The following is a 17,832-nucleotide window of genomic DNA, read 5'->3' as shown; positions in this document are numbered from 1 at the left end:
TTGAATTGATTATTATAATTTAATTTATGAATTATTCCATGACACAGATTGCTATTTGAATTTATAATAATTGAGGTATTTTCAGTTCATGATTGTTCTCTTTGATTTAAGTTACCATTGCTTCCCATCTAAGGATATTTTTATTATTCCAGCAATTTTACTTTTTCTCCTTTTGGTCTTGGTTAAGAATTTAGTAACTCAACAGTTATTAAACTGAACATAATTAATAATCGTTATTTTGCTAATTGAGCTGAACATAAATAATCCCAACCTTTTCTTAGGAAATAATTAGGATTCAAAGGTCAAATTAATTAGTCCCTTGACTTTCCTTTGCCCTGGCAAGGGTTGACCGAGTGGAATTAAAATACAACTTTCATTATTGTTGAGAGGGATAACTAAGTTGGACTTCTAATTTCCCCTATCTTGCCAAAAGTTGTTTTACAGTTATTATTTATTTTTAATTGCCATTTAATTCACTCGTCATTTAAATTACTTGCTTCTCACCTTCTAAACCCCGATTACAACCTTTATAACCAATAATAAGAACATACTTCCTCGCAGTTCCTTGAGAAGACGACCCGAGGTTTGAATACTCGGTTAACAATTTTTAAGGGGTTTGTTACTTGTGACAACCAAAATGTTTGTATGAAAGGACTTTTGAAGGTTTAGAAACTATACTTGCAACGAAGATTTATCTGCAAATTTCTAGACCACGCAAAAGTTCTCTCGTCAAAATGGCGCCGTTGCCGGGGAACTGCTAACGTGTGCCTTATTATTGGTTATTGTAAATATTTTTCTTTTGCTTGTTTATTTATTTTTGTTTTTCCTTTTTATCTTTATTTGCTACTATGAACTCTCACCCCTCTCGCTTTGAGTTTGGTTCTAATATTGTTAAAGGAAATAGAAGTTATAGCAGGAATGTGCATCAAGGTCAGACCAATCAAGGATGGATGGAACCAAGAGGATCTAATCAACCCTTTTGGCAGCAACACCCTCCGAGATATCCTGGACAAAAACCATTCTACCGTGCATACCCAGCTGAAAGACATGGTGGACAACCTTGTAACTACCAACAAGCCCCACTCCGTGCATATGAACCATCCTTTCAACATAACCTCGAACCACCACACTCACAAGCTTCTCCTCACCATTCGCCATCATATGATCCTTCCTTACCCCAATACCAATCCAATCGTTCCCAATCATTACCACTTTCCTTTGTATCATGTCCAAGTCTGGCAAACCGCGAAGCAAAGGATCGCCTAAAAGAAACAGTGAGTAAATTTCAAACAACCATTCAACAACTTGAGCAAGCACTAATTCAATGGGCCACTAGACGCTCAAATATACAAGGATCAACCACAGCTCCATGTGGACAGCCCGATGAAGAGCGTAGCATGAAAGAAATACTAGAGACTCCAGTGGACAAGACAGAGAATGAATTCATACTAGAACAAGTGGAAGAAGCTGTCATTGTTCAAGAAGAAGAGTTGGTTGAAGATCTAGGAAATGCTGAACTTCCTTGGAAATCCAGAATTGAGGAAAACTCCGTCCAAGATGCTACAGTTGATGCTAAGGAGGACCGTACAATCTCCAAGGCAAGTCGTTTACGAAGAATCAGACAGAATAATCCAAGAAGCAAATTTCCTTGATGATGATAGTCACAAGTCTAGTTCTCCTAGTGATGAACTTGCGTCCGCAAGTGAATTCTCTGAGATCGAAGAATCTTCCCCAAGTGAATATGAAGATGATGCGGAGGTAGATTTCTCTCAACCTCCAATCTATGACTCAAGTGATGAGGAAGACATAGAAGACTTTGACCAGGATACAGATACAATTGAAGATCTTTGCAAGGAAGTGGAAGAATTCATAGAAGAGCACAAGGAAACGGAACTTGCAGAACCACCAAAAACACCTATCCCAAAGCCATTACCACCAAATACAAGCTTCAAGTGGGTACAATCCTTAACTTATAATTTTACTTATTCACTTGAATATGGTTTGCTTGAAACAGATGGCCAACTTAGAGCTCTCTGCGGCTTTAAGAGTAAGAGGAAATTGGCTCGTACTCAGAGATGGTGCACCAGGTTCAATAAGGTTCCACGCTTCACCTCGAAGTACACGGATTGGTATCATGCTCAATTGCATGGATCACAGAGAACGTTTGGTCACCACGGTGAGATTCTACTTTTTAACCCGCCCGAATGGAAACTTGCAAATCAAAACGGAGGCGGATCTAAAAACATAGCTTGGGATCAGGGATTATATTCTGACATTCGTTATCCCGGGAGGCTGAATATCTGTTTGAAGCTGCTCAGAAGCTTTACATGCTTAGTTTGGGACCCCGGAGGCTATTGGCATTCCAAGCACTGGTGGAGATTTTTGGACGAATTTAAACATAAACCACCATAACAGGATACTCCTCCAATGTCCAACTTAAGGACTTTAACTAAAAGTGCTAGGTGGGAGACAACCCACCAGGGTATGGTCGCTTCTTTTTCAATTTATTTCTTGTTAATTGCTTTCATTTTTCCTTTTTCATTTTAATTTATTAAACCTGGAATCATGCATAACATTCTTATTAATCATTACATTCTGCATTTTTCATGCACAAAAAAAAAAGGTTGCACGACGCGACCGCATACCTCATGCCATCGCGTCATATCGCGAAAAACACCACCCATGCGACCGCGTCACCCACGCGGCCGCGTGATATATATATCGGCGTAAGGATCCAACGAACAAAAAGTTGGGCTGGAATCGTGCGGCCCCTGTGCGTTTCGCACAAATTGGCCCACGCGATCGCATGCCCCATGCGACCGCGTCACTTGCCCAATACCAATCCCACGCGACCGCGTGAGCGACGCGATCGCGTCGCATGGATTGCACATCACCCCAAAAGGAGACAGAGAGTTGCGCTGAAATGGCGCTGGAGTCGTGCGTTTAGCACAAATTCCAGCGACGCGATTGCGCGACCCACGCGATCGCGTCACCCCTCTTTCCCCCCCTCTCATGCGATCGCGTGACCCACGCGATCGCGTCACTTCCATTTTCATCCCAACCACGCGACCGCGTGCCCCACGCGGCCGCGTGAATTTGAAAATATAACCCCCCAGCCCGCGAACCCTATCAGTCGCAAGCCCCTCCCACCCCCAACCCTCTTCTCCCTCTCTACTCCCTCTCCCTCCAACCACCACCCAGCCGCCACCGCCGGCCACCCAGACGCCGCCGCCACCCTGTACGCTGCCACCCCGTACGCCGCCGCCCCAACCCCCTCCCCTCCCTTCTTCTCCCTTCCTCCTCTCTCCCCCCTTCTCCACCACAACTACCTCCGCGACCACCGCCCCACCCACCGCCGGCCACCCAGCTGCGCCCCCCTCTCTCTCCGCCACCCAACCACACCCCCCTTCTTCTATCACCAACCCAAAACCCTCGCCGCCACTGCCCCTATGAGCAGCCACCGCGACGCCGTGCACCACCACCGCGCCGGACGCCGCCGCAGCCACCTTCTTCCCTATTCCATCCCTTCCGCTTACCAGGTTCCACAACCCGCAACCCTTTTTATCCGTTTGTCACTTTTCTGTATTTTTTATTCCGTTTATGTTCATGATTAGGATAGCTAGACTTGCATGTTGTAGTGGATTTTTAGATTGTTAGGTAGCTTAGGCTGTGGTTAGTGGATCTAGGTCTGTTTACTTGCACTGTTCTTACTTCTGTTTTATCCTATGTGCAAATCTGTTGCTGCTATAATCATGATTCATATGCTGTTTTCTTGTATGTTGCTGATGTTTACATTGAGTTTTTATGTTTATTTTATATCTATATACATGCAGCTTGATTTTTTTAATTCATATGACCTGATATGATTGCTGTTTATTTTCCGGGACAATCTAATTTTAGCCGGAATGCTGCCCAAATTTTTTTAATTTTGTTTTCATTCATGTTTTGGTTTGGCATTTCTGAAATCTGTTTTACTCTGCTTTACCCAAACCATTACATGAATGCTATGGCAGACTTTCTTATCCTTTTTGATTTCCTGGTTCATAAACTGCTTGTTCAATTATGAGTACTTCTATTCTTACCTGTGAATCCATGTTATATGGTTTTTTCTCTATGCCACTTACTTTAACCCGCACTATACTAACTCACTGATTTTAATTTACTAATTTCTTTTTCAAATCCTAACCATACTAACCCTTTTGATCTCTTTTTTGATTATTTTCACTTTCCTCTAACCTTCTAACCATGGCATATTGCTTATTTTCTTTCCATTTAACATTAATTCAATCACATTTTCAATTACTCCTTTTCCTTATTCTACTTCTCCCTTACCGCTTTGGGTTTCCTTTGCTTAATTGCCTATTTGCTTTCCTATTTTTTTTATCCATTCCTGGTTTTCTGTTTTTCAGGATGTCTGCCTCACAGAGGAAAGACAAAGGCAAGGCTACTGGCAAGCGCAAGAGAGGAGATTCCTCCCAGTCCATCATTGCTCTAATGCACGATTCCTCATGGCGGGAGAAGAATTTTACACAGCAGGAAAAAGCTGACCAGCTGCTCCCTTCGACTGATCCTATAAAATTTGCAAACCGGTACTGTGAGCTAAAGTACCCAACTTTTGCAAACTCCAGAAATCTATACATGGAACGTACCTTGAAGATTCCAGAAGCCCTCCAGCAATACACTACTGCGCAAATCAAGCAACGGGACTGGTTCTTTCTGGAGAGACCATTAACAGAGGTCAATACATCTTGGGTCTGGGAATTCTATTGCAACTACTACCTTACTACCCTAGATGCAGTGAACCTGAGGGGAAAGCAAATTCTGGTCACTGAGGAGGCCATCGAGACCATTCTCCAGCTCTCAGCCAAGTCCGATCAGCCAGATGGTTTTGCACAGGCTGAGGAGGACATGGGCCAGATGCGGTTTGATTGGGACGCCGTAAAGGCACGGATAGCTCTCGACCCTGCTGTTCCTTGGGAGATGGGTCAGAACACCACTATGCCTAGAGGGATCCAGAGAGTGTACTTGAATGATGAGGCTCGGCTATGGCATCAGATCTTGAGTAATTTTGTGATGCCGAGTACTCACGAGACGGAGATCCCGGCTACCATGATCACCCTCCTTTGGTGTGTGCTGGAAGGTAAGGACCTGTACTTGCCTCGTTTTATTCGGCATTATATGGCCAGGGTCCACGTCCGAGGCACCCTCCCCTTTCCATATCTGGTTACACGGCTAGGCCGTCAGGCTGATGTGCCTTGGGAGGATGCCGATGAGCGACCACCAGCAGCGGACTGCAGGAAAATCATCCCTCACAGCAGGAACTTCCTTGCTTTGGGCTACAGACCACCACCTGTCACTGCTACTGATGAGACAGCCCCTCCGTCTGCTGGACCCTCTTCATCCACAGCTGCCCCTGCTGCCCCTGCTGCCACCACTGCACCTCCACCCGCCTCTGAGCCGGTTTATCGCCTCGTGCACCGTCTATTCCGCCAGCTTGATCAGATGGAGCGCCGTAACAGGCGCCGGTATGAGAGACTGGAGCGCCGCAGCAGGCGACGCTATTCCCATCTGAAGCTGATGATCAGACAGGGCGCTGACATCCCCTCCGAGCCCGACACACCATCAGAGCCATCAGAGGAGGAGGAGGATGAGCACGAGGAGGAGCCTCATTCCCAGGCGGAGACCCATCAGCAGGCAGCCACAGAGCAGACTGCCCCGCATCAGGAGATTATGCCCCAGCTTGAGGCTGCAAATCCGGAGATCCCGATCCAGTCAGTCCCTCCCTCTACAGCAGCCAGACTCTCAGCCCACCACCGCCACAGAGACCCTAGCTACCATCCCTACCAGTGATGACACTCTTTCACACCCGACTTGATTGAGCATCGAGGACGATGCTTCATTTTAAGTGTGGGGAGGTCGCCATCTCTGGCGTTTATTTTGGTGAACTACTACATACTTTTTCTTTTATTTTGGATATTTTTCTGTATTTTTTTCTCTTTTTCTTTTACTGTTATTTTCTGAGTACTTATACATTGCTACTTGTGTATTTTACTCTATTTTCTGCATTTTGCATTTTTTTTTGTTCATATTTTAGTTATTTAGTTTAGTTTGCAATTCTGATTTATTAGTAGATTAATTAGTATAGTTTACCCTTTTTAGCATAAGATAGTATAGTTTAAATTAACAAATATAAAAAGAGTAAGCTAGGAACTTGAACATAATAGATTTAGATCCATAAAATCTTGTATATATAGCATTACATGATGTAGTTAAACTGACAAAATTTCATCAAGGAGAAACATTAAAACTTCAGAGGCTACCTTAAATTACTTTTTAAGAGAATAATGAGAATTTTTAACTAAACCTACATGACATACATAAGTGATAAATGATTTTTCAGCTAGAGAACACATAGCCTGTGAGTTTTGAGCTTAACTGTATGGTTACATTCAAACCATAATTTTTATTCCTGTGTGTTCTGACCTTCTTTCTTATTCTGGTGTTCTTTACTTTGTTTTAGTCTATATGTCCGATTATAGAATATAGGTACATCTCAAAATAATGATAGAGGCCATCATTTGATTTCAACTCACTTACCCCAAATTAGCCTACCTTTTACATCACCCTTGTTAGCCCCCTTGAGCTTTTTAAAACCCCTTTATTCTATTTAGCCAAATTACTAGCCTTAAGCAGAAAAACAAAAGAAATTCCCAAGTGAATCCTTGGTTAGCTTAAGATAGAAAATCTTTAATAGAGTTAAATGTGGGAAACCTTTTGGGAACATGGATGATAGAAACAAAAGGTAGAAAAGTTAAAAGAAATAAAATAAATTTGGGAAGCATCTTCATGAGAAAATCAAAGTGCTTAAATTACCATGTGTATTCAAAAAAAAAAAAAGGTTAGTTTTCAAGCATGTAAATAAGGGGATACAAAAAGGACTCCCCAATGCAAAATAAAAAGCAATGTACATGGAATAAAAACAAGAATTGAAACATGAGCATGTGACATCAAAAGTAAGAAAATAGGGAAAATAGGTAAAGAAGCATTGTTTTACTAAGTATGTATGTTAGGTGAGATCTTAATCTAATTAAGAATTCACTTATTAGCTCACTTAGCCTTATACATATATCCTTACCCTTTGCCTTGACCCCATTACAACCTTAATTAAAGACCTCACGAGTTTTGGTATGACTATGTTCTATAATTGTTGATTGGTTAGACGAAAAACAAGGTTATAGAAAGAAAGAATAAAAAGAAGAATAGAGTGATTAACCCAATAAACACTGAGTAATTAGAGAGAAAACACAAAATCCAGTGAGGGTTCAAAAGCTCATTAACATTTATCTCTGATTGTCTTGCAAGTTTTTTCTCATCTCATTTGCTTTATTATTTGAGGGTTAGCTATATATGTATATATATCTCCTTGAGAATGTGAAATAATTTGACTACATGTAGGCTTTATATATGAGTGGATGAATTAGAATTGCATGACTCATTAGGTAGATGCATTTAGCATAGGTTGCATTTCATAACATTCCATCACTCTAACCTTAATTATTTACCTTGGATTTAGCATGAGGACATGCTAGTGTTTAAGTGTGGGGAGGTTGATAAACCCATATTTCATGAGTTATTTTGTGCTTAATTAGAGTGATTTATTCAACTCTTCACCTACTTATTCACATTAATTGCATGGTTTTACTTTCCCTTCCTTATTATGTGATGTAAATGAAAAACATGTTTTCTAAGCTTTAAAATTAATTATTTTAATTACCTTTATTTCCATTCGATGCCGTGATTAGTGTGTTGAGTAGTTTTAGATTTTCTAAGGCAGAATGACTTGAAGGATGGAAAAGGAAACATACAAAAATGGAAGGAGAAAGCAAAACGGAGCTTTGAAGGAAACTGGTATTCATGCGATCGCATGGATGACGCGATCGCGTGCCAGAAGCAAAGAAGCAGCGACGCGGCCGCATGACTGACGCGACCGCGCGCCTTAAGCAGAACGCACATGACGCGGTCGCATGACTGACGCGACCGCGTGGGAAGGAAAAGCTCCAAATGACGCGACCGCGTGACCCACGCGGACGCGTGACAGAGGCCACGCACCAGAAATTACAGAATACGCCCCCAGCGAATTCTGAAGCCCTTTTTGGCCCAGATCCAAGTACAGACAGCATAGACCAGAGGTTATAAAGTGGAGGAATGCATCCATTCAAAGGGAGCACGCCAATTTCTAGTTTTCATGATTTAGATTTAGTTTAGAGAGAGATTCTCTCTCTCTTAGGATTTAGGACTTCTTCTTGTTTTGGGAGTAACTCTGGATCCAGGTTTTAATGTTCTTTTATTTTGGTTCTACATTTATTTATTCCAACATTTGAATTGATTATTATAATTTGATTTATGAATTATTCCATGTCACAGATTGCTATTTGAATTTATAATAATTGAGGTATTTTCAGTTCATGATTGTTCTCTTTGATTTAAATTACCATTGCTTCCCATCTAAGGATATTTTTATTTTTCCAGAAATTTTACTTTTTCCCCTTTTGGTCTTGGTTAAGAATTTAGTAACTCAACATAATTAATAATCGTTATTTTGCTAATTGAGCTGAACCTAAATAATCCCAACCTTTTCTTAGGAAATAATTAGGATTCAAAGGTCAAATTAATTAGTCCCTTGACTTTCCTTTGCCTTGGCAAGGGTTGACCGAGTGGAATTAAAATACAACTTTCATTATTGTTGAGAGGGATAACTAAGTTGGACTTCTAATTTCTCCTTTCTTGCCAAAAGTTGTTTTACAGTTATTGTTTATTTTTAGTTGCCATTTAATTCACTCGTCATTTAAATTACTTGCTTCTCACCTTCTAAACCCCGATTACAACCTTTATAACCAATAATAAGAACATACTTCCTCATAGTTCCTTGAGAAGACGACCCGAGGTTTGAATACTCGGTTAACAATTTTTAAGGGGTTTGTTACTTGTGACAACCAAAACGTTTGTATGAAAGGACTTTTGAAGGTTTAGAAACTATACTTGCAACGAGGATTTATCCGCAAATTTCTAGACCACGCAAAAGTTCTCTCATCAGAGCAGTAACCAGAACAAGTCTAGTACATGCATAACACCTCAAGCTCTTCTCAGAATGACTTCCATGGGGATACTTACAATCCATCATGGAGGAATCATCCCAACTTGAGGTGGGGTGATTGATGAACGGATTTTTGCTAGTAAAAAATTCTCAATAAATTCTCGTTGCAAGTATAGTTTCTAAACCAACAAAGAATCCTTTTATACAAAAATTTGGTTGTCACTAAAGCAAACCCAATAAAATAAACCGAAGTATTTAAACCTCGGGTCGTCTCTCAAAGAATTGCAGGGAGGTATGTTACTTATAATTGGTTATGAGATTGTATCTTTTTGGGTTTTTGAAATAAGGAAAAAGAAAAGTAAATTGCAAGAATTGAACTAATAGGTAAGAAAACTCTTGGCAAGGTATGAAAATTAGACGTCCTATCCTAGCTATCCTTATCAATTGTGACATCAATTGTCCATTGCTACCACTTAGTTAACCTCTAACTATGAAGGAAAGTCAAGTGGGTGAATCAATTTGATTCCTCAAGTCCTAGTTAACTCCTAAGGAAAGACTAGCTTTAGAGATATCCAAATCAATTAGCAACTTTCAACTATCAATCATGTCAGGGCAATGATGCCAGGGCATTTTGGCCAGTTTCACTGACTTTTCTTTACTGTTTTAGGGTAGTTTCATGCATTTTCTTAGTAAATAAGTAAGTTTTTGGTAGAAATACACTTACATCTTGATTCAAGCAAACATTGTGAAACTTTACATGATTTCATAAGAATTATACGTGAATTGAATGACAAATTGGTTAATGCATGATCTCATGACTTGGAATAGAGCTTTGATGCACTTTATTTGCTTGATTTCAGGACAAAGAAAGCAAGGAAGAGCCACGTTAGTAGCCACGTTAATCTAATTAACGTGACCACTAACGTGGAATGGGCATAAGCTTGTAGCGTTAATGAGAAAAGTGATCGCCAATAACACCTTCGAAGCCATCATAGCCCACGTTAGTTGCCACGTTAATTACATTAACGTGGTAGCTAACGTGGAGAAAAAGGGAGCTCCAACGGTAGTGGTAAAAGTGAATGCCACTAACGCCCCAAAATGGCACACTTAGCCACGTTAAGAGTCACGTTAATTCAATTAACGTGAACTCTAACATGGGAGGAGGAAGAAATTGCCAACATTAGTGACACTCACCTTTGTCACTAACGTTGGAGATGGCAATCGCCACCACGTTAGTGGCCATGTTAATCTAATTAACGTGAACTCTAACGTGGGAAGGAGGGGCGTTTGGAGCGTTATTGACAAAGGTAAGTGTCACTAACGCTCTCGATGCTTAGGCATGCCCACGTTAAGGGTCACGTTAGTTATACTAACGTGAACTCTAACGTGGGGAAAAGAGGCAATTAGCAACGTTATTGGAAAAGGTGAATGCCAATAACGTTTGCGAAGGACCAAGAGGCAACGTTAGTGGTCACATTAGTGCCACTAACGTTGAAGTTAACGTGGATCATTTTGGTTTGGAACATTAGTGAAAAAGGTGATCGTCACTAACGTTCTCGAACCCACATTTTCACTTAACGTTAACACCACTAACGTCCTAACTAACGTCCATGCCTAACTCACACTTTTTCTGCAAGCAAAGCTGAGCCCACTGAAGACTATAACTGCTTCAACTCAAGATCAAAAGCCCATATGCAAGACTTGAAGACCCAACTAGAAGAGCAGAAGAGTAGTATATATAGGAGTAGTTTTGAAATAGTAGGGAGCTTTTTGCATTTTGGAGAACTATACTCTGTATATTTTACTTTCTCTGTAGTTTCTAGTTTAATTGGACAATGCATTCTTCTTTATCTTCTTCTATTTCCAGAGCTATGAACAACTAAATCCCTTTTCATTGGGTTAGGGAGCTTGGTGCACGAAATTGTGATCATCAACAATGGCGCCAAAGACTTGGAGCTCTCAAACGTGAATCACACTTTGTCATAATTCCGCACAACTAACCAGCAAGTGCACTGGGTCGTCCAAGTAATAAACCTTACGTGAGTAAGGGTCGATCCCACGGAGATTGTCGGCTTGAAGCAAGCTATGGTCATCTTGTAAATCTCAGTCAGGCGGATTCAAATGATTATGGAGTTTAAGGTGATGAAAATAAACATAAAATAAAGATAGAGATACTTATGTAATTCATTGGTGGATTTCAGATAAGCGTATGAAGATGCTTTGTTCCCCTTGAACCTCTGGTTTCCTATTGCCTTCTTCCAATCATTCATACTCCTTTTCCATGGAAAGCTTTATGTTGGGCATCACCGTTGTCAATGACTACATCCCGTCCTCTCAGTGAAAATGGTCCTGATGCTCTGTCACAACATCGTCTAATCAGCTGTCGGTTCTCGATCATGTCGGAATAGGATCCATTGATCCTTTTGCGTCTGTCACATGCCCCACAATCGCGAGTTTGAAGCTCGTCACAGTCATCCCTTCCCAGATCCTACTCGGAATACCACAAACAAGGTTTAGACTTTCCGGATCTCAGGAATGGCTGCCAATAATTCTAGCCTATACCACGAAGGTTCCAATCTTAGATTAGAAACCCAAGAGATATGCATTCAAGCTTGTTTGCATGTAGAACGGAAGTGGTTGTCAGTCACGCGTTCATAGGTGAGAATGATGATGAGTGTCACGGATCATCACATTCATCAAGTTGAAGAACGAATAAATATCTTGGAGAAGAAATAGACTTGAGTTGAATAGAAAAACAATAGTACTTATATTAATTCATGAAGAACAGCAGAGCTCCACATCTTAATCTATGGTGTGTAGAAACTCCACCGTTGAAAATACATAAGAACAAGGTCTAGGCATGGCCGAATGGACAGCCTCCAAACGTGTCTAAGATAGCATAAGACTTATCAAATATCAATTGTCTCAAATACAATAGCAAAAGGTCCTATTTATAGAAAACTAGTAGCCTTGGGTTACAGAAATGAGTAATTAATGCAGAAATCTTCTTCCGGGCCCACTTGGTGTGTGCTTGGGCTGAGCATTGAAGCTTCCATGTGTAAAGACTTTTCTTGGAGTTAAACGCCAGCTTTTGTGCCAGTTTGGGCGTTTAACTCCAGCTTTTGTGCCAGTTTTGGAGTTAATCGCCAGAATTCTTGAGCTGACTTGGAACGCCTATTTGGGCCATCAAATCTTGGGAAAAGTATAGACTATTATATATTGATGGAAAGCCCAGGATGTCTACTTTCCAACGCAATTAAGAGCGCGCTAATTGGGCTTCTGTAGCTCCAGAAAATCCACTTTGAATGCAGGGAGGTCAGAATCCAACAGCATCTGCAGTCCTTTTTAAGCCTCTGAATCAGATTTTTGCTCAGGTCCCTCAATTTCAGCCAGAAAATACCTGAAATTATAGAAAAACACACAAACTCATAGTAAAGTACAGAAGAGTGATTTTTATTTAAAAACTAATAAAAATATAATAAAAACTAATTAAAATATACTAAAAATATACTAAAAACAATGCCAAAAAGCGTATAAATTATCCGCTTATCACAACACCAAACTTAAATTGTTGCTTGTCCCCAAACAACTGAAAATCAAATAGGATAAAAGAAGAGAATATACAATGAATTCCAAAAATATCTATGAAGATCAGTATTAATTAGATGAGCAGGGCCTTTAGCTTTTTGCCTCTGAACAGTTTTGGCATCTCACTTTATCCCTTGAAGTTCAGAATGATTGGCATCTATAGGAACTCAGAATCCAGATAGTGTTATTGATTCTCCTAGTTAAGTATGTTGATTCTTGAACACAGCTACTTTATGAGTCTTGGCCGTGGCCCTAAGCACTTTGTTTTCCAGTATTACCACCGGATACATAAATGCCACAGACACATAACTGGGTGAACCTTTTCAGATTGTGACTCAGCTTTGCTAGAGTCCCCAATTAGAGGTATCCAGGGTTCTTAAGCACACTCTTCTTTTTGCTTTGGACCTCGACTTTAACCGCTCAGTCTCAAGTTTTCACTTGACACCTTCACGCCATAAGCACATGGTTAGGGACAGCTTGGTTTAGCCGCTTAGGCCAGGATTTTATTCCTGTGGGCCCTCCTATCTACTGATGCTCAAAGCCTTGGATCCTTTTTATCACCCTTGCCTTTTGGTTTAAAGGGGTATTGGCTTTTTCTGCTTGCTTTTCTTTTTCTTTTCTCTCTCTTTTTTTTTTGCATATATCCTTTTTTTCTGCAAGCTTTTCACTGCTTTTTCTTGCTTCAAGAATCAATTTTATGATTTTTCAAATCATCAGATAACATTTCTCCTTTTCCCATCATTCTTTCAAGAGCCAACAATTTTAACATTCATGAATCAACAAATTCAAAAATATGCACTGTTCACGCATTCATTCAGAAAAACAATAGCATTGCCACCACATCAAAATAATTAAACTATTTTAAAATTTGAAATTCATGCACTTCTTTTTCTTTTTCAATTAAAAACATTTTTCATTTAAGAAAGGTGATGGATTCATTTTCATAGCTTTAAGGCATAGACACTTAGACACTAATGATCATGTAATAAAGACACAAACATAAATAAACATAAAGCACAATTTTCGAAAAAAACAGAAAATAAAGAACAAGGAAATTAAAGAACGGGTCCACCTTAGTGATGGCGGCTTGTTCTTCCTCTTGAAGATCTTATGGAGTGCTTGAGCTCCTCAATGTCTCTTCCTTGCCTTTGTTGTTCCTCTCTCATGGTTCTTTGGTCTTCTCTAATTTCATGGAGGAGGATGGAATGCTCTTGGTGCTCCACCCTTAGTTGTCCCATGTTGGAACTTAATTCTCCTAGGGAGGTGTTGATTTGCTCCTAATAGTTTTGTGGAGGAAGATGCATCCCTTGAGGCATCTCATGGATTTCATGATGAGGAATTTCCTCATGCTTTTTATGAGGTCCTCTTGTTTTCTCCATCCTTTTCTTAGTGATGGGTTTGTCCTCATCAATGAGAATGTCTCCCTCTATGTCAATTCCAACCGAATTACAAAGGTGACAAATGAGATGAGAGAAGGCTAACCTTGCCAAAGGAGAGGACTTGTCCACCACCTTGTAGAGTTCTTGGGATATAACCTCATGAACTTCCACTTCCTCTCCAATCATGATGCTATATATCATGATATCCCGGTCTATAGTAGCTTCGGACCGGTTGCTAGTGGGAATGATTGAGCGTTGGATGAACTCCAACCATCCCCTAGCCGCGGGCTTGAGGTCATGCCTTCTTAGTTGAACCGGCTTCCCTCTTGAATCTTTCTTCCATTGAGCGCCCTCTTCACATATATCCATAAGGACTTGGTCCAACCTTTGATCAAAGTTTACCCTTCTAGTGTATGGGTGTGCATCTCCTTGCATCATGGGCAAGTTGAATGCCAACCTTACATTTTCCGGACTAAAGTCTAAGTATTTCCCTCGGACCATTGTAAGCCAATTCTTAGGGTCCGGGTTCACACTTTGATCATGGTTCTTGGTGATCCATGCATTGGCATAAAACTCTTGAACCATTAAGATTCCGATTTGTTGAATGGGGTTGGTGAGAACTTCCCAACCTCTTCTTAGAATCTCATGTCGGATCTCCGGATATTCTCCCTTTTTGAGCTTAAAAGGGACCTTAGGGATCACCTTCTTCTTGGCCACAACTTCATAGAAGTGGTCTTGATGCACCCTTGAGAGGAATCTCTCCATCTCCCGTGACTCGGAAGTGGAAGCTTTTTCTTTCCCTTTCCTCTTTCTAGAGGTTTCTCTGGCCTTTGGTGCCATAAATGGTTATGGAAAAACAAAAAGCTTTAGCTTTTACCACACCAAACTTAGAAGGTTGCTCGTCCTCGAGTAAAAGAAGAAAGAAGAGAGTAGAAGAAGAAAAAATAGAGGAGATGGAGTGGGCTTTGTGTTTCGGCCAAGGGGGAGAAGTGGTGTTTAGGTTGTGTGAAAATGAAAGAGTGAAGATGGGTTTATATAGGAGTGAGAGGGGTGTGTATGGTTCGGCCATTATGGGTGGGTTTGGGAGGGGAAGTGGTTTGAATTTGGATGGTGAGGTAGGTGGGGTTTTATGAAAGATGGATGTGAGTGGTGAAGAGAATGGTGGGATTTGATAAGTGAAGGGTTTTTGGGGAAGAAGTATTGAGGTGATTGGTGAATGGGTGAAGAAGAGAGAGAGTGGTGGGGTAGGTGGGGATCCTGTGGGGTCCACAGATCTTGAGGTGTCAAGGATATCTCATCCCTGCACCAAGTGGCGTGCAAAACGCCCCTTTCTGCCAATCCTGGCGTTAAACGCCAGGCTGCTGCCCATTTCTGGCGTTTAACGCCAGCTTTTTGCCCATTCTTGGCGTTAAACGCCAGTCTGGTGCCCTTTTCTGGCATTAAACGCCCAGAATGGTGCCAGACTGGGCGTTTAACGCCCATTCTGCTACCTTTACTGGCGTTTAAACGCCAGTAACTATCTCCTCCAGGGTGTTCTATTTTTCATTCTGTTTTTCATTTTGTTTTTGCTTTTTCAATTGTTTTTGTGACTTCACATGATCATCAACCTACAGAAAACATAAAATAACAATAGAAAATAGAAAATTATCATAGAATAGTAACGATTGGGTTGCCTCCCAACAAGCGCTTCTTTAATGTCAATAGCTTGACAGTGGGCTCTCATGGAGCCTCACAGATGTTCAGAGCAATGTTGGAACCTCCCAACACCAAACTTAGAGTTTGACTGTGGGGGCTCTGTTTGACTCTGTATTGAGAGAAGCTCTTCATGCTTCCTCTCCATGGTTACAGAGGGATATCCTTGAGCTTTAAACACAAGGGAGTCTTCATTCACTTGAATGATCAATTCTCCTCTGTCAACATCAATCACAGCCTTTGCTGTGGCTAGGAAGGGTCTGCCAAGGATGATGGATTCATCCATACACTTCCCAGTTTCTAGGATTATGAAATCAGCAAGGATGTAATAGTCTTCAACCTTTACCAAGACATCCTCTACAAGTCCATAAGCTTGTTTCTTTGAATTGTCTGCCATCTCTAGTGAGATTCTTGCAGCTTGTACCTCAATGATCCCTAGCTTCTCCATTACAGAGAGAGGCATAAGGTTTATGCTTGATCCTAGGTCACACAGAGCCTTCTCAAAGGTCATGGTGCCTATGGTACAAGGGATTGAGAATTTTTCAGGGTCTTGTCTCTTCAGAGGTAATTTATGCCTAGTCAAGTCATCCAGTTCTTTGATGAGCAATGGAGGTTCATCCTCCCAAGTCTCATTACCAAACAACTTGGCATTTAGCTTCATGATTGCTCCAAGGTACTTAGCAATTTTCTCTTCAGTAACATCTTCATCCTCTTCAGAGGAAGAATACTCATCAGATCTCATGAATGGCAAAAGTAAATTTAATGGAATCTCTATGGTCTCAGCGTGAGCCTCAGATTCCTATGGTTCCTCTTTAGGGAACTCCATGGAGGTCAGTGGGCGTCCATTGAGGTCTTCCTCAGTGGGAATCACTGCCTCTTCCTCCTCTCCATGTTTGGCCATGTGAAACGTGTTTATGGCCTTGCACTCTCTCTTTGGATTCTCTTCTGTATTGCTTGGGAGAGTACTAGGAGGGAGTTCAGTAATTTTCTTACTCAACTGACCCACTTGTGCCTCCAAATTTCCAATGGAGGACCTTGTTTCAGTCATGAAACTTTGAGTGATTTTGATTAGATCAGAGACAATGGTTGCTAAGTCAGAGTGGCTTTGCTTAGAATTCTCTGTCTGTTGCTGAGAAGATGATGGAAAAGGCTTGCTATTGCTAAACCTGTTTCTTCCACCATTATTGTTGTTGAAACCTTGTTGAGGTCTCTGTTGATCCTTCCATGAGAGATTTGGATGATTTCTCCATGAAGGATTATAGGTGTTTCCATAGGGTTCTCCCATGTAATTCACCTCTTCCATTGCTGGGTTCTCAGGATCATAAGCTTCTTCTTCAGAGGAAGCTTCCTTAGTACTGCCTGTTGCTGCTTGCATTCCAGACAGACTCTGAGAAATCATATTGACTTGTTGGGTCAATATTTTATTCTGAGCCAATATGGCATTCAGAGTATCAATCTCAAGAACTCCTTTCTTCTGAGCTATCCCATTATTCATAGGATTCCTTTCAGAGGTGTACATGAATTGGTTATTTGCAACCATTTCAATGAGTTTTTGAGCTTCTGCAGGCGTCTTTTTCAGATGAAGAGATCCTCCAGCAGAGCTATCCAATGACATCTTGGATAGTTCTGACAGACCATCATAGAAGATTCCTATGATGCTCCATTCTGAAAGCATGTCAGAAGGGCACCTTCTGATCAATTGCTTGTATCTCTCCCAAGCTTCATAGAGGGACTCACCATCCTTCTGTCTAAAGGTTTGGACTTCCACTCTAAGCTTACTCAATTTTTGAGGTGTAAAGAACTTTGCCAAGAAGGCATTGACTAGCTTTTCCCAAGAGTTCAGGCTTTCCTTAGGTTGTAAATCCAACCATGTTCTAGCTCTGTCTCTTACAGTAAAAGGAAAGAGCATAAGTCTGTAGACTTCAGGGTCAACCCCATTGGTCTTGACAGTGTCACAGATTTGCAAGAACTCAGCTAAGAACTGATGAGGATCTTCCAATGGAAGTCCATGAAACTTGCAATTCTGTTGCATTAGAGAAACTAATTGAGGCTTAAGCTCAAAGTTGTTTGCTCCAATGG

The 17,832-nt window shown here is 41.0% G+C and overlaps 1 non-coding gene across 1 annotated transcript; it reads left to right on the top strand.

Moving 5' to 3' along the window:
- Positions 1-17,422: 17,422 nt before the first annotated feature.
- LOC148574558 (small nucleolar RNA R71) lies at positions 17,423-17,530 on the top strand. The gene has a single exon (XR_015906688.1). It is a non-coding gene; the product is annotated as a small nucleolar RNA R71 (small nucleolar RNA).
- The last annotated feature ends 302 nt before the right edge of the window (positions 17,531-17,832 follow it).

This window comes from Arachis ipaensis, chromosome B2 (genome assembly GCF_059453495.1).
Source record: "Arachis ipaensis isolate K30076 ecotype BB chromosome B2, ASM5945349v1, whole genome shotgun sequence".
Taxonomy (NCBI): Eukaryota; Viridiplantae; Streptophyta; class Magnoliopsida; order Fabales; family Fabaceae; genus Arachis; species Arachis ipaensis.
Note: the sequence above shows the minus strand (reverse complement) of the source record. Positions and strands in the feature narration are given on the sequence as shown.